Genomic DNA, 27,372 nt, shown 5'->3' with positions numbered 1-27,372 from the left:
TTACTAAGGCCATTGTGTTACGAAGCAACCCAAAGTTTCCCGCAGTTCTCGATTCTTTTCTCCCTATGTTCTCGTTATACGCTAATACCGCTAGTAGTGTTCGATATTGCTTGCCCAAATGTAATCTCTTGGGCCAGTACGTTAGGCACATATTGTGGAACACCTCCAATGTGACAGAATTCTGAGAGTCCCTTCAGATCTCTTGATAGTTTTATCAAACACAATCTTCTCAAGAGCTTTGTGTGGAGGTGAAGATGGCACCAACCACTTCTTCTTGCGTTCCTGCTCCTCCGATAACGGTCCATGTGCACATTGGTGAACATGTAGGTTTCTTTGTCCGCGAGTGGACCTTGAAATAGTGGTGTATCAAGTTTTGGAGCACCACTAAAGATAGTTGCTGAAAGACTGGGACCACTGTAAAATGTTTTCAGAACCCTTTTTATTACCAGCAGCTGTGATTTTTTTTTTATTGTTTGATTTGGCAACGTACCATACATCAAATTGATGGCAAATGTTTTGAAACTGCTCTCGCATGGCCTTGGCTATTGAAACATGTCTGTAGGTGGCTATGAGGTCTATTTGCTTTCCCCTCGATTGGTCTGTAGGTGGCTATGAGGTCTATTTGCTTTCCCCTCGATTGGAGATTTTCCAGGGATTGCATCGTACCATGTTTCTCCATGGCCACTGAGGATTAACATTGGGACATCTACATGACCACAGAACTCGCAATTCGTTTAGTTTCCATGTCCTGAAAGTGGTATGTGCAGTACTTTGCTGAAAATCCGGGGCTGTCACAGTGTCCATCGCCAACTAGCCTGAACCGTTTGCCAGAGAATGTCCTTTCAATAGACATTTGTTCAATTTTCCAGACTTGACTAATAGCAGGGAATAACTGCGTTTTTAGCAAGGAACTGAAGACCCACCAATTGACAGAAGCTGGACAACTTACTAAAAGTAGAGCCACTGAAAAGTAAAGCTGCTGCACACAGTAGATTTCCAGCTGGCACTTTGCCCAGCATCGGTTGAGCTGACCATAAAAATGTAGCAGGGCACAGGCGGCTTGGATTTTCAGGTTAGTGCCTTGTGATACACGAGTCGCATTCACCAATGGCTCCCCGCATACATTCCCTCTCACTGGATGGACACATTTCAGCATCAGTATAATCTGTACCAGGCAGCTGTCAAATACAATGTATTTGTGCTCCTTTATTAGACTATCGTCCTGCATGAATGTGGTTTGTGACTCCACTGTGGTGAACATATCGGGCAAACTTAGACGCACTGAAGTTGAGATCTTTGGCAAGCTCCTTGGTCAATTGCGTTGAGTCTTCAGTGTCTTTTATTTCAGCTTGTGGTGTTTGCACACAAATTTGAGAAACCATCAATGTCGATTGTTTATTGGGTGGCCCTTTTTTTGCTGGTGTAGATTGTGTGAAGTGGTCACTGAGTAATTCAAAAGCATCTTCCTTATATTCAGTTTTTCTTCGTATTGTCGAGTTCTCACACTGTAGCAATGGCCCAAAGACAATTTGCTTGCTTCGCCGGTCACATTCAATTCATTTTCTGGCCATTGGGCATAAGCATCTCGAGTCTGCTTAATGACTGGACCACGCTGCGCCTCAAATAATAGTTGCTCCATGGTGAAATCTGTTTGGCAAGCAGCATCTTTGGTTTCGTTTGTTGTCTGTGTCTTCATACTTCTTTTCCTTCTGGGCCTCTAGGAGATCGGTTGTAAAAACATGTTCAATGTAAATCCAACATACAGTAGATAGCACTTTATATAAAAAACATGTTTTCAAGACAACACAAGCCCAAAACACTTTTCGTAAACAAAATAGTTTGTAAGTTACCCGTGTTTTCTTGATTTTCTGTGAAACCGTGTTCTTCAATGTAACGAGCTGGTCAACCGCCTCTGATCCATGTTCCCCCTCTTCTAATTCCTGACTTTGTATATATCCCTTGAATATAATATTCATTAAAAAAATCAGTGATCAATGTGCAAAACCTACTGATTGTAATGTTGCACTCAAGCATTTTGCATTGCATTCTGCATTAGGGTAGAAATAGTAACGTTAGAACTGAAATGATAAAAGTTTGAAACACTGCACGTTTACATGAATGTCACTGTCTAATAGTATCAGATGTAGGATTTACTTTCTTTCATTCAAGAGAACTGTCGGTACGCATACCTCATACTCTGGACCAGCTCCAAATGATGATGTAATTGTAGTCGAAGTACCACCATCCCCCTGCAACACAGTACTTGTTTTAGTATGGATGAAAACAGTGAAATTGAACAGAGACATGCAGACAATGGTACATATAAATAAAACCCATAAATGAAGAATGATGTAAACAAACTACAGGATACGTAAAATATTTTATATTATTTAAAATGGAATGCATAATACATTCCCGTAATCGAAAAGCGAAATAAAACTACCTGATAGGCGCTCGAAGTTGTCTTTGACTCCTGAAAAGAAATGGATGCAGAATCTTGCTCCTTCATTTTCAGTGTATTGTCACGAAGTGGTAAAGCTAAAAATAGATTTGCATTAGATATGTGGGATGTTCCAACTCTCAATAATATGAACTTCAACATGTCTGTATGGCTCACCATTGGTATACTGGACGTGTCGATGTCGTCACTACCAATGGTCTGCATCAGTCAATATGCTCATCTAAAAGAATTGACATGTGAAGCAACCGATTACGAAAAGATTATGCTTATTTCTAAGAGCACTATGGCATACTTTTCTATGTTCATAATTAGTTTCTATGATGCTCCTTAAACCGGGGACAGATGTCTAGCAAAATGTGGTATAGTTATAAAGTAATACAATTTGGTAAATATGCAAAGTTTAGTAAGAAACATTTACACCGAAAGCACCAATCCGTTGATGTAGTTACCTGTTCAGTATCCCCATGCCTAGAGCTAATTGATCATCCGGGACTCACCTGGTCCAGTGTGTGCATGAATAGAGTTGGAATTGCATTTGCAAGCAATTTACGAGACGTTCTGGGTTGATGTTTCTTTGTGTACTGCGATTGGTCGTACATATCCACGGTGAAGTGCAGATGCGGAATCGATCACCCCTCAAGTCCCCCAAGACATCCTGGGCTCTACTTTCAAGCGCGCCTGGAGCAAATCCACAATATCTGACCCATTCTCTTATTAGATCTATATTCCTCGGGAATGTATGCATTATTGTGCCCTTAGGTTTGTTATGGGTCTTAAAACGGCAACCGCCAACCATACAAGCAGGCATTCTTGAAAAATCTGTTAAAAAAACTTACACATAGTTAGAAAAATATTTTACGTGAATGTGTGAGAAAGATGGAATTATACCATAATTTTTGTATGCAATGTTTGTTTTGGTCACAGAAGTAAAACCTGTGTAGCGCATTCGACTATACACTAGGATAACTTTCATACACAATTGATGGATGTAACGCAAATCATAACGTGTTACTAGACCATTGAATGTACTTTCATGCATAAAAAGGAAACATGCTTATAGACTGTTGGGCAGAATCCTGTGCCGTTCTCTTGGGGAACACTGCAAAAGCAAAAAGATTAAGACTACAGGAGTAAGCAGTAAACCCAATTGGTAGCAGTCTGCACCACCCAGATTTACCTGGTAGCTGTGGCTGAGCAGTCAGACCTCTCTCAAGAAGAGTAATGCAGTATATACAGTATACACAATAGGGCTAAAAACACAGTAGAGCAAACAAACACTGACCAGAGCTTTGTATAAAAAGTATATATTTATTTAAAACACACTTTAGGCAATATACTAGCACTCTAAATCAAAAGCAAGTTAAAACACAGGTAAAGTATACACACCTCCCTTGATAACTATCAGACAAGTCAGAGTTAAACCACCACGATTTGTTAAACAGATGTGAGCGCATAACCTGATGGCACTCCAATAGTTCAGTTAAAGGGAGAGAAAAAGGCAGAGCATAGAAATAAAACAGGTCCCAACACTTTTAGGAGTTCTCAGCAACGGAATAAAGGCAGTATATACTGTAGAGCCAAAGTTCATAGGCTAGGCCCACTTTAAAGGGAGCAAAGCGAAATGTGCCCAGGATCAAACGGTTTAAAATGCACTAAAAGTCTTTGCAGAATGTCCAAAAGAGGTTGGGGTGATTCAAGAAGGTAAAGTTAGAAGGTCTGGGGCCAACCCAGTTGGCAAGCCAAAGATTTAAGGGTCACCTTGGGCAAACCGAAGAAAGGGAGGCCAGGCAGGACACAGTACCTTAAGAGAGGAAGCTCCAGCGGTGGCAGTTGTTCCTGGCAGTGGTTGCAGTTTGTTGTTTCGACCAGGGGAAGAGAGGATCTCGTCGAGGAGGAAACATGGAGTCGTTGCACTGCACAGGGATGAAACCAGCCACGGAGTTCGTCGATAAAAGGTGCGTTCCTTTTATTCGCGGTCAAAGTGGTGAAGCTTGGCTATCCGGCCGCCGGGGTGCTTGGCACGGGCGATTCGACCAAGAGACGTCTTCGATGGGCGAAAGAGGTGAACTGATTGGTCCCACCAGCTCAGAGGAAGAAGACTCGTCCAGCAGAAGATCTTCTCTTGTCGTCGGGAAAGTGGTGAGGTAGTTGCAGCAGGGCTTCACCGGGGGTGTCGTCGTTGCAGATGGCTCGGCTTCTTCCCTCTTCGGATTCTTAGGTCCTGTGGTGACTTCTGAAGTTCCAGTCCCAAAGGCCCTGCTTTTATGCAGAAAAACCCCCATTCAACAGCCTAGCTGTCGCTCAAACATGCTAAGTGGTGAGCCGGGCGACTCACCACTGGCCCAATCAGAACAGAGTGTGACTTGAGTTGCTAAGGCAACGAAGTCCAGGGTGCCAATACCCATCCTGTGGAACCCAGACAGAGTGGCACCATTTGGAGGGCTTCTGTGGAGAAGCCCGCCAAAAAGTGAAACAAAGGGCTCGACCCTGGTCAGAGTTAGAGATGGACACGAACGCCATTTTAGAAAAGAGTTCTGGCAAAAAGACCCAACTGTTAATTTAATATTAAATAAATAAACCGGCGGTATCTTTAACATTGCACCAAAAAGTGGTGCGTTTAAAATCAATGGGAAAATCCCATAGAGAATATTCCGGTGGAATATTTCGCGTGGTAACCACTGCCACCAGCCAGAAACTCGACAAGGTGGGGGAAGGACAGTGCACCCTTGAAAACAGACCCAGAGGCAATATAATTAACCCCTTACCAGTACTTCCACAATATGATGGTTTGTACTGGTTCTGTTCACAATTTAGGACTAGTAAAGTCAATTGTGACTTTACATGCCCTGGGAGACAGTAGTCAGTCCCAGGGTATGGAGTCTATGTTTGGGGGTCACTATGTCACCCTGTGTTACTGCACTGAGGGTGCTGTGTAACACATACACAAAACAGATGATACCCTATGGAGTAAAAAGAAAAGCCCATAAGCACAAAAAGAGTCAGACATACCTCAAATCATGCCTAAGAGTGGGAGGAAAAGAGTCTCACTCTTAGCAGGAGAAAAAAACAAACCCCAGAAATCCAGCAAAGCTGCTAGGGGACTCACTAGGTATGGGAAATTAGCCTTATAAGAGAATTCTCCCCAACACTGACATGGTCCGCGAAGGATGCAGTTCTATCCCAATTTACATTGATGACATTTGCTATATATCGAGAACAGAACAAATTAAACAGAAGACAATGGTAAAGGCAATGAGATGAACGAACATTATACTACTGGGTACCTTCGTTCGAAATAGATAGAAATGTGAAGATCAAAAAGAGATTACGATTGACCTGCCCTTACCTTGACTAACAAACAGATTCAGCTAGCAGGGTAGCTAGTAGCAGGAGAACAGGTAGCGCAATCACAAGCTGACTTTCAGTGCTCACATATGTTCTCAGCATAAATATCAAGGGGTTTATAAAGAATTAGGAAAGTGGGTGTGTGTGTGTGAATGAGTGCTAGTAGACACAGGGTCTGGCTAGGCCAGGTGTTCAATGTCCGCAGTGCGGAAGATACCTTTGAAGTGTACATGGTGTTTGGCACCTTGGCCGTTCCTGCCCTGTCGCCCCCCTCGGGAGGGCACGGCCACAGGTGTGAACTGGCATTGATACTGGAGGGGGATGGGGGTGGCCAAGAGGCATGCAAAAAAGGGCCGGAACACTGCTGAATGGAGACACACTTATGTGGATTGCAGGGGCGTGGTCTGCTTCACTGGAGCATGTCTGGGGAAGCCATGTGTACAGTGGCCCCTGCACGTAAGATACCTTTAGAAGTGTCATGCTGTTAGGCACCTTGGCTGTTCCCGCCCTGCCATCCCTGCCAGGACAAGTGAGCGTGTCCTTGATTCAATGAACAAATGAAACAACTATTCATAAAAGTTAAGTTGTATTTTATTTTGTTGCTGATGTTGATGGCACAAATGTACTACACATTGTATACTTCGGGTTGCAGCACAGCATGGGAAAATCCCCTGTACTGACCGCTGTCACTGGGGAATTTGACTCTAATGGCACCAACGACACATGCAGGTATTACTCGTCGAATGCGGTATCCGGGCCTCCCATGAAGCCACCATGTAGACGCACGATAGGTCACCAGCCTGTACCACCTGTGGAAGAGAAAGATACAAACTGTATTTAAATTAACATAAGTGTATCAAACCTTAGTAGAAAATGCAATCTTGTATCCTATGGCATAGTTGCCAGTACAAATGTTACTTCATGGATCTATCAACTTGTGCTTTAAAGTGTAGACACATTACAAAAGTGAACAGCTATGCATTCCGTAACGTTTGGGGAACAGAGAAATATTGTTTCTTGGTTGTACGTGAAAGACACATAAGATGACCACTATGATTTCCCCAAATCGCGAATGATGTATAGAATTGCAAGACTACATTAATTTGGCGGTGATAGATCAAAGTTACGACAATATAGGAGACAAACATGAAATTTCAGTGACCTAGAGTACACTTACCCGTTACTTGGATTGCGAGGGCGAACTGTTGCTTAAGCACCATCATAATCCTCAACACGGAACTTCTGAGGCAGGCTGCCCTGAAATCCTGCAGCTTGGTGACGCATATCGGTGGTGTGTCTTCTTCTAATATGTAGGCCGAGCATCCATAGTTTTCTCGGCTGCCGCAGTTCTCCTCGGTTGGCATGACCTTGCACCGTTTCGGGTACACCAGATGGACATGTCGTCCATGCGAGTAGGCTCAGGCTCTTGATCCTGTGATTCGTCCTCCCAACTGTTGTCCTAAGCCCCATCGGTTCCACATCTTTCGGGTGGATTGTGTCCTCCAACGTATTCCTCATTGTAAATGTATTCCATCCAGCTTTGCTGCTCTTCGCGGAAAGATTTCTGGAGGGCGCTGTGCATCGATGCCGTCGAGTCGATGGTCCCTCGACGGCCTCCGTCGAGGGTGATGTCATCGGGTGTATAAGTAGCATGCGTGGCGCCCGTTGGCCTAAGTTCCGTCTTTCCACAGTATACGTTGCTTCGGACATTGGGCGCGCCTCAAGTTCTGTGAAGATATAATATACAAAGAAGAAATATGTCCTCGTAATTGACGCCGACCCCGAGATCGGGATTCAAAAAGTGCAAGTCGTGCGGCTCAAAAATGTCGATCACGGACCCACACCGTGAGTGTTTGTGGTGCCTCAGAGAAGGCCACTACATGGAGGCCTGTTCGAAGTGTCAGGCGATGAAGGGGAAGGCCTTGCGAGAAAGGAGAGGAAAGCTACAGGTAGGTCGAAAAACCAATCGAAAAGCCTCTAGCGTCGAGTCGAGACCCCATGAGGAGAAATCTCCTCGATGCGAAAGGCATCGATCTCGGTCCCGAAGTGATTCTCATTGCTCGTCGTCTTTGTCAAAAAAGTAGAAGAAACGACGCCACACGTCTCCCTCCACCTCGTCGTCAGACGAGTCTCCGAAAAGGATGAAATGCCCCACAAAACATTCGTCTTCCGAAGAGTGGAAAGCATTCAGGGTCAAAATGATGGAGGTGTTTGAGAAGGCGAAGCCTCGGTCCGCGCCTTCTTGGGAAGCCGGCCGGGAGCGTCATCGCTCCGACACTCGCGTGCCCTCGAGCCCGGTTGATCGAAAAAGGAAGGATAGGGAACCTTCCAGGATGCCGAGCGAAAAACGCTTGAGTCGAGTCGACCGTTCGAGGTCACCGACGCTGTCCGAGACCTATCACACCTCGAAGGGAAAATCGTCGAAGACCGCCTCGACGCCCTCGAAGCAGACCCTGTTGACGACCACTATGTCGTCGACACCTTTATCAATGTCGAAACCCTCGGCGCCAAAGGCTCCAGCCAAGCCAGGGAAGCCAGAAAAAGAGAAGGAGAAGGTTACAAACCATGTAATTTCCTCAGAGCCTGGTACTACACCTCTTCCTCCTCCTCTCCCAGAGAAGGTTTTCAAGCCTCTCCCTACGAAGGAGTTTTTCAAATCCCTGACCTCCATTTTTGAGGAACAGGAGAGATCTGATGAGGCAAATGTACCTTTTGGGTTGGAATATGGCACCCCAAATGTCCCAGAATGCTTGATCTCAGAGGAAAGCAGAATGAGGAATTTGTGGAGTCTTTACACAATGCAAGTGGCATTGACACATCTCCTGAGAATGACGTTGGTAGACCAGATCCAGGAGAGCATGCCAGTCCATCATACCGTCAGTTAATGACCAAGGTCGTAGATTACTTGGGATGTGCTAAACCACCAGCCCAATTCGTCCAAGATGATTTAACAGACATATTGGACCATGGTCCCACTGAAGACCCATTACTACCTTTTCATGTAGCCTTGTAAAACAGGGTGGCCAAGAATTGGGAAACTCCGGATTCTATTCCTCCGGTAAATAAGTCCCTCGCATCAAAATACCACCCAGCCAGCAGCGACCCCGGCTATCTGTCAAAACATCCAACTCCCGAGAGTCTGGTCATACAGGCAGCCACAGATTTCAACAAACTTGCGTACCCGTCTATCCCTCCAGACAGGGACGATAAGCGTGTGGATGGTTGGGCACGGAAGGTATTTTCAGCCGGGAGCATGGCATTAAAATCTGCCAACTCCACATGTGCCTTGGCAAATTTTTCGTACACTCTGTGGGAGTGCATCGCAATGGCGGCAGAGCACATACCGGAAGGGGAAGAAAGGGAAGGTTTCCTAGCCATCATTAGAGATGGAAAGGAAGCCATGCAGGAATCCCTTCAATCTGGATTGGACACTGCAGATAGTGTAAGCAGGTCCATGGGCACTACCACGGTAATGCGCAGATTTGCGTGGTTACGGAAGTCGGTTTTGCACCGGACGTACAGAACCGCCTTCTGAACATGCCTTTTGACGGGTCTCACCTTTTTGGCAACAAGGCTAACGAGAGCCTTGCAAGGTTGCAGACCTCAAAGGCAGCTGCCAAATCTTTAGGCGTTGCTATTAGGCAACCTCAGCCTTTTCGTGCGCAAGGGCAGTCATGGAGGGGACGATCCTATTGTTATTACACCTCATATAGAAAGGCTAGAGGAATGGCCAGTCAAAGGGGCCAGAAAAAGGCCACTTGTGGTGGACGAGGAAAACGTGCTAAGCCAGCTCCAGCTGCAGCCTCTCTGCCATCAGCGGCTGCAACATCAGCCACAAAACCACTTTGAGGACTTGCAGCACAAAACACCTGTAGGAGGCAGGCTGTCACAGCATCTGCAAGAATGGCAAGCCATTACTTCAGATGTTTGGGCTCTAGAAATAATAGCCCAAGGCTACTGCCTTCCCTTTCTAAAGCAACCTCAAAGCAATCCACCAGGGAGACACCCGTTGAAGTCTTCAAACCCGCTCCTACAGCAGGAAGTTTTAACCCTGCTGGAGAAAGATACTATAGAACCGGTACCTGCAGCGGAGAGGAACAAGGGATGGTACTCCCCGTATTTTTTTATCCCCAAAAAGGACGGAGGACTGAGACCCATCTTGGACTTAAGAAACTTGACCTCAGGAAGGACAAGTTCAAGATGGTTACCCTTTCTCAGATCCTTCAGGCCCTTCAACTTCAGGACTGGTTGGTGCCATTGGACCTCCAGGATGCTTATTTTCATGTGCCGATTCATCTCAAACACAGAAAATACTTGAGGTTTGTAGTTGGCGACTCACACTATCAGTTTCGAGTCCTGCCATTCGGGTTGACCTCTGCCCCGAGGGTCTTCACCAAGTTAATGGTAGTGGTGGCAGCGCACCTCAGGAGAGGGGGGATTCATGTCTACCCCTACCTGGACGATTGGTTGATCAGAGCGCGTTCTGCTGAGCAAGCACTGGATCTTCTGAAAGTCACCTGCCACTTCCTCCACAAACTGGGCTTCTCCCTCAATTTCAAGAAGTCACAGATGACACCTTCCTAACAGCTTCAGTATATAGGAGCTGTACTAGACACATCCTTGGGAAAGAGCTCGCCTCCCAAGGGGAGGGCTCAAGACATTTTTCAGGTAGTTTCCAAATTCCAAAATGCCCAAAATCTCAAGGCCTACGACTTCTTAAGGTTGCTCGGCCTCATGGCATCCTGCATCTTCCTGGTGCCAGAGGCACGCTTGAGGATGAGATCCCTTCAATGGGCTCTAAAGACTCAGTGGTCCCAGTTCTCGGGTCAAATGACGGATTATCTTCAGATTCCGACAAGGTCAGAGAAGATCTTCTATGGTGGACCTGTACAGAGAACATCCCAAAAGGAGAACCTTTTTGGCAACCATGGCCAGAGATCACAGTAGTGACGGACACCTCACTCCTGGGGTGGGGAGCTCATGCGAACAATTTGACAATCAACGGTCGTTGGTCTCCATCGGAGTCCAAACTGCACATCAACCTTTTAGAGCTGAGGGCAATCAGACTAGCGCTGAAGGCCTTCCTGCCATCTGTCAGTGGAAAGAATGTCCTGATAATGACAGACAACACAGTGGCCATGCATTACCTAAACAAAAGAGGGGGTGCGGGGTCACTACCTCTGCGCAGAGAGGCAATGCAGCTCTGGTATTGGGTGATTCAGGAGGGAATCTCTTTTTTTTTTTTTTAAAAATGTATTTTATTTTATAACGACCACACAGTGCAACAGAACATAAATAGAACACATCAAGCCACAACAAAGGCCAAACAACAGATATGAAAAAGAAAAGAAAGAAAAAACAGAACAGAATTAACTTAACAATCCCCTTCCCTCCCCCCTATGAGCCTGTAGGGTGTCCACCATCATTGTCCGTTCCGTGTGGTGGGGTTCCGTCGCTCTCAGATCCAGCCGAGGTCGACCCCGTACTAAACAGTTCAGCCAATAGCACCTTCCATGCCGTGAGGGAGCTCACCTCTTCCTCCCCTCCCGCCCTGCTGGCCTCCCACCATGCTGTCGTCTCGGCGGCAGCCCATTTCTGGAGGTCACGCCACCATACCTCCACCCGCGGCCTCTGACAATTCTTCCATCCCATGGCTATTCTGCGTTTGGCAAGTACATAAGCCAAATCTTTAAGCTTCTCCACGTGCCGAAGCTTGCGCGCCCTGGGGTACCCTCCAAGCAAACAGGCCCAGGCCGAATCTGTCTTAAGTACAATGCCCCTCCCTGCCAGCTTCTGCGCCACTTCACTCCAGTAGGTTGCAATCACAGGGCAGGCCCAGAACATATGAATCATATCAGCGTTCTCTGTGTTACACTTGGGACACGCCTGGCGCCCAGCGTCTCGAAATCTGGAAATTCTCAGGGGGGTCATGTATGCCCTATGCGTGATATATAGTTGTATCTGTTTAAACCTGGCATTCCTCGATACTTTTTTGTGGTACCCCAGGGCGCGCTCCCACTGCCCATCCGCCATCGGGGCCCCCATCTCTGTTTCCCATTCCAACCTCCGGTACCCCAAATCCTTCCCAACCTTTGCCATCAGCATCTCGTACAGCCTGGAGACCTCATGCCCGCCCTCGGATGCGTCATACATAATCTCCAGCGTCGCATCCGGCTCGTCAGCCAATACGGTCTCGGGCCAAGTGCTCCGGACCTCCCTGACCACTCTGTGGAACGTCATGTATTGCCCCGCATGCAGCCCCGCCCCCGCCTCTAGATCTGCGAACTCCGCCAAGGCCCCATCCTGCCAAATGTCACCCAAAGTGACCAGCCCCACTGACTCCCAGTATGTTCGCAGGATGGCCCTAAGCTGCCCGTCTTCCCCTGCCAAGGCCACCAGCGGCAGCTGCGGCATGCACGGCAGGGGATCCCCCATCATCCGGCAGGCTCTTCGCCACATGTTCCTGCCCAACGCTAGCATCTTAGGACGCCCCCTCATCCATGTGCTGGATACCCAAATAATCTCTCGCAGGTAGAAGGGGGAGCAGTCCTTTCCCAGCAGTCTATGTTCCGGGGTTTCGTCGTCCGAAAGCCACTTGGCCACGTACTGCAGCTGCGCTGCCACGTAGTAGGCCTCAAAGTTCGGCAGCCTCACGCCGCCTTTCTCATAAGCCTTCTGCAATTTCCACAAAGCGACCCTGTTACGCGTGCCCTGCCATAAGAAATCTCTACATACCCTATGTAGTCTAGCAAAAAACGCCTTGGGTATCATGTATGGAATGTTATTGAAATAATGCAGCAGCCTAGGTAGCACGACCATCTTAAGCATAGCGCCCCGGCCCATCATCGCTAAGGGTAGTTTCTCCCAAAACCTCATGCACTTCTCGATCCTCCCCACTGCCAATTCAGTATTGTGCCTGTGTTCCTCCCCGGTCGTGTGGTATACGTCTATGCCAAGGTACCGAAAGGTGCTTGTCGCCCATGGGATTCGCAATACTGGCAACCTCTCAGTCGGTATCCCCACATAGCCGCCCAGCGGGAACCGAGTGGATTTCCGAGGGTTGACCGCTATGCCAGAAAGCCAAGCAAACCTCCATCACCTCCAAGACATATTGCAAGTTCTCTTCAGGGTATTGGAGGTACAACAGCATATCGTCGGCATACAGGGATATCAGATGGCTCTCCCCCCCCACCTCTATGCCCACCGGGTCATACTGTTGCCGGAGGTAAATTGCCAAGGGCTCAAGGGCCAGGATGTACAACATTGGGGACCAAGGACATCCCTGCCTGGTGCCTCTACCTAACTGCCACCTATCCGACACTACTGCCCCCGTACGAACTCTGGCTAGAGGCGCGCTATATAATAATTCGGCCCACCTCCTGTACCCTGGCCCCATTCCGAAGTGATCCAGTGCCGCCAACAGCCACGGCCAACGAACAGAGTCGAACGCCTTGACCGCATCCAGCGCCACTATCGCCATTTCGCCGTCTTTGCTACATCCCCATTCGACCACTCTGTGTAGGCGTCTATGGTTGTGGGTAATGTTCCTGTCCGGGACATAGCCCGTCTGGTCAGGGTGAATCAGCTTGCCTATCACTCTCCTCATTCTAGCCGCCAAGACAGCTGTTAGGATCTTGCTGTCCTGGTTCAGCATCGACAAGGGTCGATAGGAGCCGCAACCGTGTCCCGGTGTATTGTGCTTGGGGAGTGGCACTATGACCGCTTCCCTGAGTGATTCTGGTAGCTGTCCCAGCTCAAACGCCTCATTAAACATGTCCAGCATGGGTGGGAGTACCTCCTCCCCATACGCCTTATAAAACTCGCTGGGGAACCCGTCCGCCCCCGGGGCCTTGCAAGTGGGCAGCTGTCGCACTATCTCTCTGAGCTCTTCCAGAGTGATCGGAGCATCCATCTCCTCTCGCTCTTCATCGCTGATTCTGGGCAGGCCTATATCCCCGAGTACTTCATCTATCTCCTCTCGGCTCCCCCCTTCCCGATCTTCATACAATGTTTGGTAGTATTCTGCGAATGCCCCATTTACCCCTTCTTGCGTATCGATCTCCGCACCCCCTTCGGTGATGACCGATCGGATCGGAGCCCTAGGGGTTTCGCTCTTATATAGCCAAGCGAGGAGCCTGCCTGTCTTGTCCCCACCCGCATGCAACCTCTCAATGTACTTCGTATAATTCAGGTTACAAAGTCTGTCCCAATGCCCAGAGCACCGCTGCTGCAGCTCAGTAACTACTTCCATATCGGTCCCACCCTTCTCCAATTCTTTTTCCAGCTCGATCTCGGCCTCTCGCAGGTCGGTCAGGATTCCGCCCATTAATCCCTTGGACTTCGCGATAGCAACTCCCCTCATCACCACCTTAAAAGCCTCCCACAAAGTACCAGCCGACTTGACACTCCCTGTGTTCGACTCAAAGTACGCGACTATCTCCTCCCTCATGTCCTCCTTGAATACCGGATCCCGTAGCGCTTCCGCCCGAAGGCGCCATGTTGGAATCCGTGCACGTGGGGGGCGCAGCCGCCAATGCATGATTAGGGGCGAGTGGTCCGAGAGGACCCTCGCCCTGTAGTCAATCTGTTCACACTCCGTAAGAATGTCTGGAGTGGCAAAAAAGTAGTCGAGCCTCGTGTGCAGTTGGTGTGGAGCCGAATAGTGCGAATACTGCCTCCCACCCGGGTGTCTCGCTCTCCACACGTCTACCAGGCCTAGATCCGTTAGCAGCGACTGCAACACCTTGGCCGCTGGGCTGGGCCTAACCATTTTGTCATCCGACCTGTCCTCCCTGGGGTTAAGCACACAATTAAAGTCTCCACCCCAGATTACTGTGCTCCCCATCCCTTCACCGAGTCTCGCGCACAGTGTCTTAAAGTAAGTCGCTGTGTCCTGGTTGGGCGCATAAGTGTTTATGATACAGACAACTCTACCTTTCACAAGCCCCCGAACCATGGCCAGCCGCCCGTCCGACTCCACAACCTCCCCCAAGAGCTTGAACGGGACATGTGGTGCAACCCAAACCAGCACACCCCTGGCATACGCAGAGAATGTGGATCCAACCACTGTCCCCCTCCATTTTCTCCGCACCATTTCAAGTTTATCCCGTGTCAAATGCGTCTCCTGTAACAAGGCCACGTCTATCCTCTGCCTCTTCAAATACAACATGACCTTATTACGCTTCAGGTAGCTATTCAACCCTCTAACATTCCATGTCAATACCTTAAGGTCTCCCATGATTTATCCGTAGCTCCCACTTCCCCCTCTGGTCTGATCGCCTCCCCCCAGCCCCGACTACATCCCTTCTCAGTTTCTTCCCCAGGCTCACATAACAACTAACACCCCCCACCCCCCTAACCCAACCAACTGCCCAGCTCCATCCCTGGATCTCAGGCATCCCCGTGTTCGGTTCTCTCCGGAAACCCGTGTAGAGAACCCGACAGGGTGTCACACCCCACACAGTGACTAACCTAACCACACACTGGGGTACGAATAAAACTGCCCTCGGATGCCCCCTACACATTTATATCCGCGCTCGCGGACCATGTTCGAAACAGTTAAAAAATGCATCCCCATCACAAAGTGGCCAAGACTATATTCCAGTCCAAATATTCAAAGTCCGCCGGGCCCACTGTTTCACTTAACTCTCCCTGCTCCGTCCGCCATCTGCTCATCAGGCTCCTGAGGGCAGTTCTGCGCATCGAGCCATTCCATGGCCTCCTCAGGGGTGTCGAAAAACAGCGTCTTAGCCTTGAAGAAGACCTTAAGTTTGGCTGGGTAGAGTAACATATACTTGAAACCGGCCGTCCGCAGGCGCCTTTTGACCGCCCCAAAGTTCATCCGACTGCGCTGCACTTGTAGAGTGTAGTCGGGGTAAGCAGTGATGGTTGCCTCCCCTCGCCGTATGGTGCCCCCTTTATGAAAATGTTCCAGAATCTTCTCCCGGTCTTTGTAGTTGAGGATCTTGGCGATCACGGGCCTGGGCGGATTACCCGGCGGTGGCCTTCTGATCAGGGCCCTATGTGCCCTCTCCACTGCAAATCCCTGCGTTAGGGCACCTCCGGTGATCTCCTGCAGCAGCAAAGTCTCAATAAAATCTGTGGGATTCTGGCCCTCAGCTCCCTCCGGTAGGCCCACAATCCGGATGTTTTTTCTGCGGGCCCGACCTTCTGCCTCTTCAGCCCTGCTTTCCAGGTTGCCTACCCTCTGCACCAGGGCATGGATCTCTCGTTTGTGCGCGGTGCATTCCGCCACAGTCGGGCCCATCTCCTTCTCCAGGGACTCTGTGCGCTCGGCCAGGGTTCGCACATCTTGCCTCAGGAGGTTCACATCCTCCTGTACCGCCCCGACCTCAAGTTCCATCGCAGTTTTCAGTTCGGCCACCGCAAGTTGGAGTTTGGTCTCCCATGTCGCCTTCAGATCAGCGATCGCTGCCAGGACCTCCTGGTTCGTTCCTCCTGCGGCCATCTCCTTGGGCTGGGCCTTCTCTTTGCTCCTGGTCCCCTCGGTGCCGGGCGATGTCTTGGCAAATTCGTCGAGCGTGGGCTGTTTATTCTTCGCCCTCAGGAGCTTGCTCGACATATCTTCGATCAGGAGCGTCCCTTCGATCTCGCTTAGGCCCCAGGCCTGGGGGCACTATGTCCCCCCGTCGCCACACAGTTTCGGCTACCTCCAGTCAGGCTTGCTCTCGCTGGATCGCGCTGAACGTGAACTGAGGGAATCGCCTCCAGAATCCCGGTCCCCGATCCTTTGTCCCAACATCAAGCGACGGCAGCCATTTTGTCTGCCGGCGAAGCTCCGGCCCCAAAACTTCACGCGGCTCCCGAGTACACAAGCGCTGCACAATCCCGTATGAGAATGCACCCACATGTGCAGCCAAGCCTCGCATTTACAGTCATCACCGTCTATGCCACATCGTAGCGGCCGTTGCGCGGATTCAGCCGGATAATGTTCGGATCAGCGGGAGCTCCCGTTCAGGCACGTCCTTTCACATGGCGTCCAAGCCACGCCCCCCAGGAGGGAATCTCTTTAACGGCAATTCATCTAGCTGGGGAAGAGAATAGGACGGCAGATGCTCTGAGCAGGCAGAGCACGGTGTCCCACGAATGGGAACTGGCTGAGGAAGTCATTCAAGAGATCTTCGCCCTTTGGAGAACCCCTCAGGTAGACCTGTTCGCAACCAGTACCAACCAAAAATGCGAAAGGTATTGCTCAAGGGAATTTCCCCTGAGAGGAGTCCTGGGAGACGTGTTCGTGGTGGAGTGGAATTTCCCACTATTGTACGCGTTCCCTTCGATTCCCGTCATTCCTCAGGTCATCAGAAGGCTGAGCCGCTTCGGGAACCGCATGATCCTAATTGTCCCGGATTGTGCCAGGAGAACGTGGTACTCGGACCTTCTAGATATGTCCATCTGTCCTCCAGTACGTCTACCTCAGAGAGAGAACCTTCTCTCTCAAATGGAAGGTCAGGTTCTCCACCCAGAGGTCAAAACACTCAACCTTCATGCTTGGTATCTGAAAGGCTGAGATACAGGGATTGGAACCTTCCAGATGATGTTATGGAGGTGTTGCCTCCGGCAAGAAGTCCAAGCAACAAAGTCTCTATACCGTTGCCGTTGGAAAACGTTTTGCAACTGGTGCAGAGAAAAGAATGTCGATCCTTTTCTATGTTCTATTCCGGAAGTACGATCTTTCCTTCTGACCCTAGCACATAGAGGTCTAAATATCGGAACAATAAAATGTTACCTTGCAGCGCTTTCCATTTTCAAGCGCTCATCGGAAGAATGCTCCTACTTCAAAATTCCTTTGATAACACAATTCTTAAATGGCCTTACTAATGTGTTTCCTCCTCACCCATTTCAAGTACCGATTTGGGATCTCAATTTAGTCCTAAAATTCTTAATGTGTGCTCCTTTTGAGCCTGTGCACACGTGTCCATTAAGATTACTAACGTGGAAAATGGCCTTCTTAGTTGCTCTAACATCAGCAAGAAGTGAGCGAATTGCAGGCACTGTCTTCTGGGCCACCCTATACTGTGTTCCATAAGGACAGAGTTGTATTGAGGGTTAAACCATCATTTTTACCAAAAGTAATATCTGATTTTCATTTAGGTCAGAAAAGTGTTTTACCCACATTCTATCCTCCACCCCATCCTTCTAAGGAGGAGGAAAGATTACACAGACTTGATCCAAAAAGAGCTTTAAGCTTTTACATCTCTAGACTTTCCAGACTTAGAGTGGACAACCAGTTGTTTATAGGCTACACAGGAAGGAAACTGGGTGAATCGGTAACAAAACAGACAATTTCACGCTGGATCGTACTTTGCATTTCAGAATGCTACAGACTAGCACAAAAAGACCCACCAGAAGGGTTAAGGGCTCATTCCAGGGCTCATTCCACCAGAAGCATCGCCTCTTCCACGGCCCTTCAGAGAGGTGTTCCAATAAGGTCCATTTGCGAAGCAGCAACTTGGTCTTCACTACACACCTTCTCAAAATTCTATAGCCTGGATGCTTCCCAGTATAGGGAGTTGACTTTTGGAAAAGCAGTGCTTTATTCCGCCATCTAAAGGCATTTGGGGGGGGGGGAAATCTGACCCCTCCTCCGGAGAAAGTATGCAAAATACTGCTTTGGGAGTCTATCTAAGAAGAGGAATACGTTGGAGGACACAATCCACTTGAAGAACAAGTTACTTACCAACTGGTAACATTCTTTTGATTGGATGTTCCTCCAGCGTATTCCTCATCGCCCTCCCAACCTACCCCTAGATTTTTCCGGGTTACTGCCATCTCAAATCTCGCAAGGCTGATACCTGTCTGCTGGCACAATCTACACAGTACAAGATCACAGGCAAAAAAGGGGGAAAAACAGAACTGAGGCCAACGGGAGCCACGCATACTATTTATACACCCGAAGACGTCACCCTCAACGGAGGCCTTTGAGGGACCATCGACTCGAAGACATCGACGCACGGTGCCCTCTGCCGAAAAAGTTTCCGAAGAGCAGCAAAGCTGGATGGAATACATTTAAGATGAGGAATACGTTGGAGGAACATCCAATTGAAAGACCGTTACCAGTTGGTAAGTAACTTGTTCTTATCTTTTGACTAATTCCGCCTCGGAATACTCTGGCTCGTACTGGTAGGGCTTTATTGCTGCCATCATACGACAAACTAAAAATAGATAGTAATGATAGTACTAGTATCTGCTCGCATCGGCTACGAGTAACGAAGATAGCAGAACAGAAACGAGCCACAGTATACACAAAAAAAAAAAAAGTTAAGCGCTTGAAAAAGCAACTCTGATTAGAAGCGGTCTGTTTATAGTTATTGAGGAAAGAGACGTCCTGCCATTTCCATGGAGACACTTCTTTACTTGGAGCGCAGAGACCGTTGACACGAGACGTGCATTGGCGATTGGAAATGGGCTGTATGCGTCAAGTGATGTCAGCTTCAGTTGCGGGGGATATGATTTAGTGCCGCCAGGGCAGTTCACCTTATGGGGATGGATAAGATTAGCACAAGATGGCCGCGCCCTGCTGCCTGATTTTGCATGTGTAAAAGTGAGGAAAACTACAGTATGGTGCATTGGAAATGTTTTTACGATCGATCAACGTATGCTTAAAACTACATGCCCGAACGTTCTGGACAATAATATTTTTTAGCACTCTATTCCTTTTAAATTAATAATTGTTCAATCAAGCAACCTTGTGTGTAAGTGTTTATTTGAAACACTGTAATTGTGAAACTCTGTGCTTACAGCTCACATTGACCCCTCTTGATGAGCCTGGCTGCTCAGTCACTCTACCAACTTGTGTAGTACATGCTTATACCAAAGGTTGGGTTTACTATTGCCAAGAGGATAAGGCTGGTGCAGTCTCTCACAGGGTACTCCATACAATCTTGCCTAACAGTGGCCAGTAGTGGTTCATCAACTCGGGAGGTTTTTAACTTAGGCAAGGTGTTAGTGTAGGGACTATGGGCCTCATTACACGGATGGCGGTAAGGATTTACCGGTACCGGTAAAATACCGGTACCGGTAAATCCTTAACGCCTTACTACGAGGTCCCTTTGCGGGTTGGGGGATTTAACGCCTGCTTTTTGCAGGCGTTAAAATCCAACCCGCAAAGGGACCTCGGAGCTATTTGCGGTGCCGTAATTAGCGCCTTCCCCATTCCCATAGAGCCCTATGGGGCAGAAATGGGAATGGGGAAGGGCAATGGTGGAAGGGGGATTTACCGCCCCTCCAACCTTGGAATGGGGCGGTAAATCCCCTTTCCACCAAGGCGGTGCCGGTATTTTACCGGCATGAGCCATGGCGCTAATAGCGCCATGGCTCACCGCCTACCGTGTAATGAGGCCCTATATGTTAGGGCAAGCCTTTCTATGGGTCCCACCCACCTGAGTCTTGTTCTGCGTCTTCAGAGTGTGAAGATGTTGGATCATGTGTCTTCTTCTTTGAACTCTCTTTGCTGAAAAAAGGGCGTTCCCCATCCGCAGGCACTGCGCCAGTCTGTGATCAACAACTTTGTGGACTTGTGAGCCATGCTGAGATGGGCGCCGAACCAGAGTGCACAGAGATCTCAGTATCAAGTAAACAATAGAAGCAGGGAGAAACGATGCGGTAGTGGAACTTGGGCAAAGCAAGAGAAAGGAAGGTGGGGGGAACCCAGAGCGAAAGCAGAGCAGAAAACAAGCGGCCTAAGTCGGAGCGCAATCAAAAGGGAGCTACTTACACTAACATTGTGAAGCAAGTAGGGAATAGGGTTACAATGCAGTGATCGCTGGAAGTCGATCACAGAAGTAACGTCGGCCATCTTGAAAAACACAAGTGCGTTAACATACACTCAGAGCTAGAGCGTAACGGCACTGTAGAATGTAGCCATTTCCAGTTCCTCTATAGGGAATAACGCAGTGCTGTGACAGTATGACCCCTCTTATGTGATCCGGGACCGGGCTTCCCCGGACAGCATCTGTGGAATGATCTAATGAGTCGGGTGGGGGGGGGTTGCAAATACCTGGCAGGCAGGTTCCCAAGAGTGTTCCGCAGGTCAATAACCTTTCCTGTGGATGAGATATTGAAGACCACGCAGTAAATTACAACAGTCACAAATCTGGGACACTTCGTATTCATCCTCATATGATGGTCATTGAGGCGGATTGTTGCAGTGGCGAGAAAAGGGATCTGGTAAGTATGCCTGTAAGAAAGATGCAACACAGGGTTTATCCTTTTCCAGGACCTGGGTAGTTTGAGTTTATAGACCACTGGATTGATTGTGTCCTTGATTTCAAAAGGACCGTGGTATCTCTGAGCCAACTTTGAGGGGCGGATCCATCACGGAAGGTATTTGGTGGAAAGCCAAACCTCGTCTCCTGGTTTCCATGAGGGATCCGGCCTGTGATTACAATTGGCGCATTCCTTAGTTCTCTACCTGTCCTATGGCTCTCTGAAATGTTTTGCAAATGGCAATCCAGTAAAGGAATATTAGATTACGGAAGATCTGCTACAGGGCGTGCGTGTGGATGGAACCCTGTCAAAGCAAAGAATGGAATTATCCCAATTGCTGAATGTACAATATTATATGCAAACCCGGCTGTGGGCAGGAGATCCACCCAGTCATCGAGATTGGAGGACACTAAACAGCAGAGATATCGTTCCAATGTATAGTTCACTCTTTGTCCATTCGTCTGGGGATGGCATCCTGATGACAAGGCCCTGCTGATCTCCAGTTTTTTACATAAAGCAGACCAGAAGTTATTGTGTGCCTCTATCCGTGGTAATCACTTGTGGTAATCCATGTAGCCTTAAGATTTCCTGTAAAAAGATTTGAGCTGTTTGTGGGACCGAAGGTAGCTTCTTTAAAGGGGTGAAATGTGCAGTTTTGGTGAAACTGTCAATGGTTACAATGATGGTTGTACATGAATTGGAAGGAGGGAGATCTACCACAAAATCTGTGGATAGGTGTGTCGAGGGGTTTGTTGGTCTGGGACTTTGGTGCAGTGCCTAAAGGTTTGGCAGAGGAATGTTTCCCCCTTTTACAAGTGGGGCAGGAAAGGACGTAGGTTCTCATGTCCGTCTTCCAGCAGGGCCACCAAAATGAACAAGATATGAGTTCAGAGGTGGCTCTGACTCCCTTATGTCTAGCCGTCCGGTTACCATGACACCAGGTACGGATCTTGGCGTAGAGTTCCAATAATCTAATCCCTAAGAATAGAAGTCCATCCTTTCTGGATACTGATTTGCCATGTAAAGATGACTGCTTGATGGTATAATCTGTGGTAATTCTCCATACCTCTTGAAGGAAAGTATTGACCAAAATAAGATATCTTTTCACTGGGAGCAGGTATTGCTCCTACTCCCTTTGGTGGTTCCTAGAAAGACAATCTGCCACTACATTCGAAATCCCTGGTAGGTACGTGAGAAAAAAGTTGTACTGGACAAAGAAGTTAGCCCATCGAGCATGGCGACTGTTGTTACACTCCAGTTGTAGCACCTTTAGATTCTTGTGATCTGTTCTCACTTCAAATGGCGCTGAGGTCCCTAACAGCATATGTCTCCACTCCAAACTAGCTTGCCATATGGCTAATAGTTCCTTCTCAAGAACGGAATAGTTACATTCACTAGGGGTGAAGGGCCTTCAATAGAAAGCAATGGGGTATTCTTCTCTGTGAGGACCGATCTGCTTGAGAACAGCTCCTAAAGCAGACGAAGCATCTGTTTCCAGAATGTAGGGCATGGATTGATTGGGTTGTTGTAAAATGGGTGCAGAACAGAATTTGTTCTTCTGAGAATCAAAGGCTTCTTCTTGGGCCCTTTGCCATTGGAATGAAACCCCTTTCTTGAGCAATGAGGTGATGGGGAGAGCAGTGTTGGAAAATTCGGGAATAAAGCAACGATAAAAATGTGCCAATCCCAAAAAACTTTGAATTTCCTTTACGATGCGTGGAGAAGGTAATTCCAAAATGGCTTTGACTTTTTGGTATCCATCTCTATCCCTTTGTTTGAGAGAACGAAACCCAGATAAAGCCACTAAGGAGGTGTCAAAACAGCATTTTATCCGGTTTCATTAGCAGGCAATTTTGTCTTCGCCTCTCCCAAGACTGTAGTACATGTGTATGAAGGTCTTCTTTCTTTTTTGAGTATACTAGAATATCAAGATATAAAATGACAGTATGGAAGAACAGGTCAAGAAAACACATGATCAATAAACTGCTGGAACACAGTGTGGACATTAACCAGTGACGAATGGCATGGCAGAATATTGAAAATGTCCATATGGAGTTGTGAAGGGTGTTGTCCATTTGTCTCCTTCTCGTACTCATAGTAAATGATAGGTTCCCCCTAGGTCAAGTTTGGAGAATATTTCGGATCCTTGTACTGCTTCCAGAATTTTTTTAATGAGAGGATGGAAAAGCAATCTCTTAACTGTAACCCTATTGAGGCCTCTGTAATTGATACATAAAGAATAACGACGCCCCTGCAGGAGACTTGGAATGTCTGAGTCCATGTGGCAAATTGGTATCCAAATAGGTCCTCAAGTCTGCCTTTTCTAGTAGGGATAAGGTGAACATGTGGCCAAAAGGAGCCAGAGAACATAGTTCAAGATCGATCCCGCAGTACTCTGGGTGATTAGGCGTAAGATTCCTGGGAATCTGGTCCTCAAACATCAGCATAATCTTGATAAACGTATGGAATATGGTGAATAGTCCGGGCACTGGTTGAAGTTTCGAGATTCAAGTCAGCATCCTTTTGTAAGGATCTGGTGGGGAATCAATGACGCTGTGAAGTAAACTGGAGAATATTAGCCGTCCAATCAATATGCGGATTGTGTTGCCTCAACCAAGGAATCGCCAAAATCAGAGGAAAATGGGCAGCTCTGATATAATCAAAAGATATCTCATCAAGAATGTTCATGGATCTTCATTTGCAAAGTGATCGAACTGCGGTTGATGGTACCAGAACTCAATGGTCTACCATCAACTCCTTCTATAGGCAGTGGTTCCGTAATGGTATAACACATTTTGTGCGATAATTACAATTTCGCGCTTGTCTCAGTACTTTTTCTAAAAATGTGAAATTAAAACCTGGGGAACTTAATAACTCTGCAATTGAGGAAAAAGAATGTTCAAAAGAAGAATACAGACTTTTCCGTTGGAAATGTAAATAGGTTTATAGTTTAAGTATAGTAATAGGGGCCATTAGTAATTTGTAGGCAAATCTAAAAGCAACTCAGTATCTACAAGTTTATTCAACCTTACCAGAAGAGGAAAACGTAGACTTGGTTAGCCACACCTCCCAGCTGATTGCAGAGGTAAAATAGTATTTCTGAGGGGAGAGGGGGTTGTAAGAAGATAAAGGTGGTAGGGAAATGCTTACGATGGGATTTGTTTGTTTCATTTCTGCAGATCTCAAGTGAGCAGACAAGAAAAGGAGATGTTATTTTATCCACTACCCTTTCTCCTTCCCTGGGGTTACTGACTGCTGTAAATCATAGGGTTGAGTTGGGAACGGTCGAGGGTCTGTGGGATTCAGCAGCACCTGCGGATTTGCAAGGCAGTCCTGATGGGATAAAAGGCCCATGTTCAAATAACTGCCTGAGCTGTTATGGATCCTCACAGAGGTATTGCGTGTTAATTTGGGGACCTGTTAAGAGCATCTAAAAGGGAGAATCGGGACATTCATGTAAGGAAAGAAGGCGCTTAAAGGTGACTAATTTACAGGCTGCGAGAACTTTGCCTACAGAAGAGAATCCATTTTAACGACCCCTCGAATTGGTTAGAGCAGATGTGTTGTAAGGTTCAGCGCAAGGAAGAAGCTATTAAGGGAATAGTGGGGTTACTTTCAGCAGTAGTGCCTTTAGCTCCCCCAGAACGCTTTGGGAGATATTACAAGTCAAGTCAGATATTTTTAACACAATGTGGACTTCATTTTTCTATGTAGACTAGAAGCTTTTGCATCTGAGGCAGCTTAGGTATCCTTTATTTTAAGTTATTGTATCTAACCAGTGAAGCGGTGTCTTGTGTGACAGATGACAGCTTTCTCAGGAAGTAGATGGAGAAATTTTGCAATTAATGCAAGGAGGAAAGGACTTAGTGAGCTATACTACCCAGTTTAAATCTCTTATTTTGGAAAGCGGGTGGCCTGAAGCAAAGCAAACCTTGTTTTTACCAGGGTTTTATAGAAGAATTGAAGGATGCTTTGGCAACAATTGTAGATAGACCCACTACATGTGATGCCTTGATAAATCTAGTTAAGCATAATCGTCTTGGAGAGCACAAATCTGAGCGCAGAAGAGGTTTTTTTGAGACCAGGGTATTCGGTAGAGGAGAGTGAATGAGGGGTGAACCCGAGGTCAAGGAAGTACAAGCTCGAATTCCAGAGAGTTCAGGCAAGGCAAGGTGTCCCCTATCCAAGGAAGAAAAGGATGGGTGCAGACAACAATTTGTTTGGACTGTGGGAAGACTGGGCATTTGGTTGGAATTTGTCCTTGGTGCCCTCAAATCTTCCCGTTCAATCCACAACAAGTGTCCAACACGATTCAAGCGGCTGTTCCTCACATTACCCTGAATGTATTCTTGTTTGTAAAAGGGATGGTGAAAGGGAGTGGTGGTGATTGATTCAGGAGCCACAGGAAATTTGGTGGTTTGGAATGTGGTTAGAGTATGGAGATACCTTTTGTTCGCAAGGAAAGGGTAGAGCAGGTTAGAGTGGTGGATGGGTCACAGTTCACAAAACAGTCAAAGTAGAAATGCAAATAGTGGAACTAATTGATGCACCTCAGTTGAGGATAATCTTGGGAATGCTTTGGTTAATGTTAGTCCCTGGGGATCTGTCATCCATGTGATCAGGTGTCATGATGCCTACCCCCAGGCATCCGGACCAAGCCCATCAGCCCCGGGAGCAGGCATCTAGACTTTTAGTAAAACCTCAGCAGCCCCGGCTAGGGGCTATCTGGGTTCAGTCCTGGCGCCTTGGGCGCCAGGCTCATAGTCATTACTTACCTCAGGCAGACCATGCTGCAAATGACTCCAATCCAACATGAAGCCTGAAAGGGACTATTTTTCTACAGGGACTATTTTTTACTCGGGTGTGGTTCTAGGGACTTCTTACCTGGGACTACTTTTGAGGCTATTTAAACCACGCCCGACCAGCAACACACGCTTTGCGTTATTCTGCATCCAGCAGCGCAACGCTCACCGTGCCTGCAGCCTGCATCCAGTCTTCTGCCACGCCCGCCTGGAATCCGGAGCTCCTAAAACAAAGAGGAAAGGAAGGGACAAGGTTAGAAAACAAACTTATTTCTATTCCACATCTGACTCTGGATCCATCTCGTCTCCGGACCTGTAAAGAACATCATTTCTGCACGCGCTGCACCTCCAGCTGCAGCGCCGCGCCATACTCACCAGTCTTCACAGCATCCTTCGGGTCGGTGCTGCCTCCATCATTTCTTCGCCGAACTTCGGCACCTACGAGACAAAAGAAAACCACAAGGTGAGCCGAGGGAACCAACAAATATAATTCTTACCACCTTAGACTTACCTGATTTACCACCAGAGGCATCCTTTTGTGACTCTCCATATTTTCACGTGCCGCATCTGTAAAGAGAGACAAAACAACACGTTTTCCACGTGCAACATTTACCGGACAGCGCCGGGTAATACAGACTCTTACCTGAGAGCCACCAGCTGCCACAAGAGCATCTTTTCACGAGCCAGCTGCAAGACAAGAAAGGAAGGGGGGAACAAGAGTGAACATCGAACATTTTGATCTCTATGAACTTAATACTTACTGGTCCTCACCAGCAACCTCAGAGTCAATACTCTCCGGATCTCTCCCGAGCCTTCAAACCAGTGAAGTAACTGGAATCGACGCGCCCCTGCAAATCCACACAGGATGGAGAGCTCATCTTTCAAGAATATAAGATGAGATTGCTGTGAGGGCATTTCGGAGGTGATTAGTTGGGGAGGACTGTGGGGGTGCCATCACTTGAATCCACAAGTGGCTAAATCCATCTCTCCACTTGCAGGAGAATATTTCTACGGGTTAAGCAGACAAGATTAGGAGGGCAGATCCAGTCAGTCATCGCTGCACTGCGCATCACATGAGTGGAGACCGCAGCTGTTCCGGGTCCGACCAACGCCCCTGTGGGAGCCAGGTGAGCATAACATCAGGACACGGCCAAAGCTATTGGATCCTGTTCCTGGGGGTGGACCTTGCGGGAGGATCACCTGGAACGGGGGTCTTTGGGAAGTGGTAGTGGGACACCGATGGGTGAGACGCAGTACCCCCTTCCTTATAAAATCTTTTCCCCATCCTACCACATAGGATATGTAAAAGCTCTACTGCCCCACTTTTCCTACATGAACACTTTCTCACACTGCGAAAGACAACAGACTAACACCAGTGCTGTTTACCTGACATGTCCCAACACTGACGAGCACGAGAACACACTTGGAGCAAAGCCGAAAGCACGAGGAAGCTGCTATTCCGGAACGGCAGTTCAAACAAAGAAAAAAGGTAGAGGAAACGGAAAGGACGACAAGTAGGGAATTGCTCTTGGCCATTTC

At 47.9% G+C, this 27,372-nt stretch overlaps 1 protein-coding gene across 1 annotated transcript in view; it reads left to right on the top strand.

Annotated features, from left to right (window-relative positions):
- MAP3K6 (mitogen-activated protein kinase kinase kinase 6) overlaps nt 1–27,372 on the top strand; it is a 1,613,301-nt gene that overhangs the window by 735,053 nt on the left and 850,876 nt on the right. The window lies entirely within an intron of this gene.

Source organism: Ambystoma mexicanum, chromosome 11, assembly GCF_040938575.1.
Source record: "Ambystoma mexicanum isolate Mex_15411 chromosome 11, UKY_AmexF1_1, whole genome shotgun sequence".
NCBI classification, from domain to species: Eukaryota; Metazoa; Chordata; class Amphibia; order Caudata; family Ambystomatidae; genus Ambystoma; species Ambystoma mexicanum.
The sequence above is the reverse complement of the archived record's forward strand: the minus strand, read 5'-3'. Positions and strand labels throughout refer to the sequence as shown.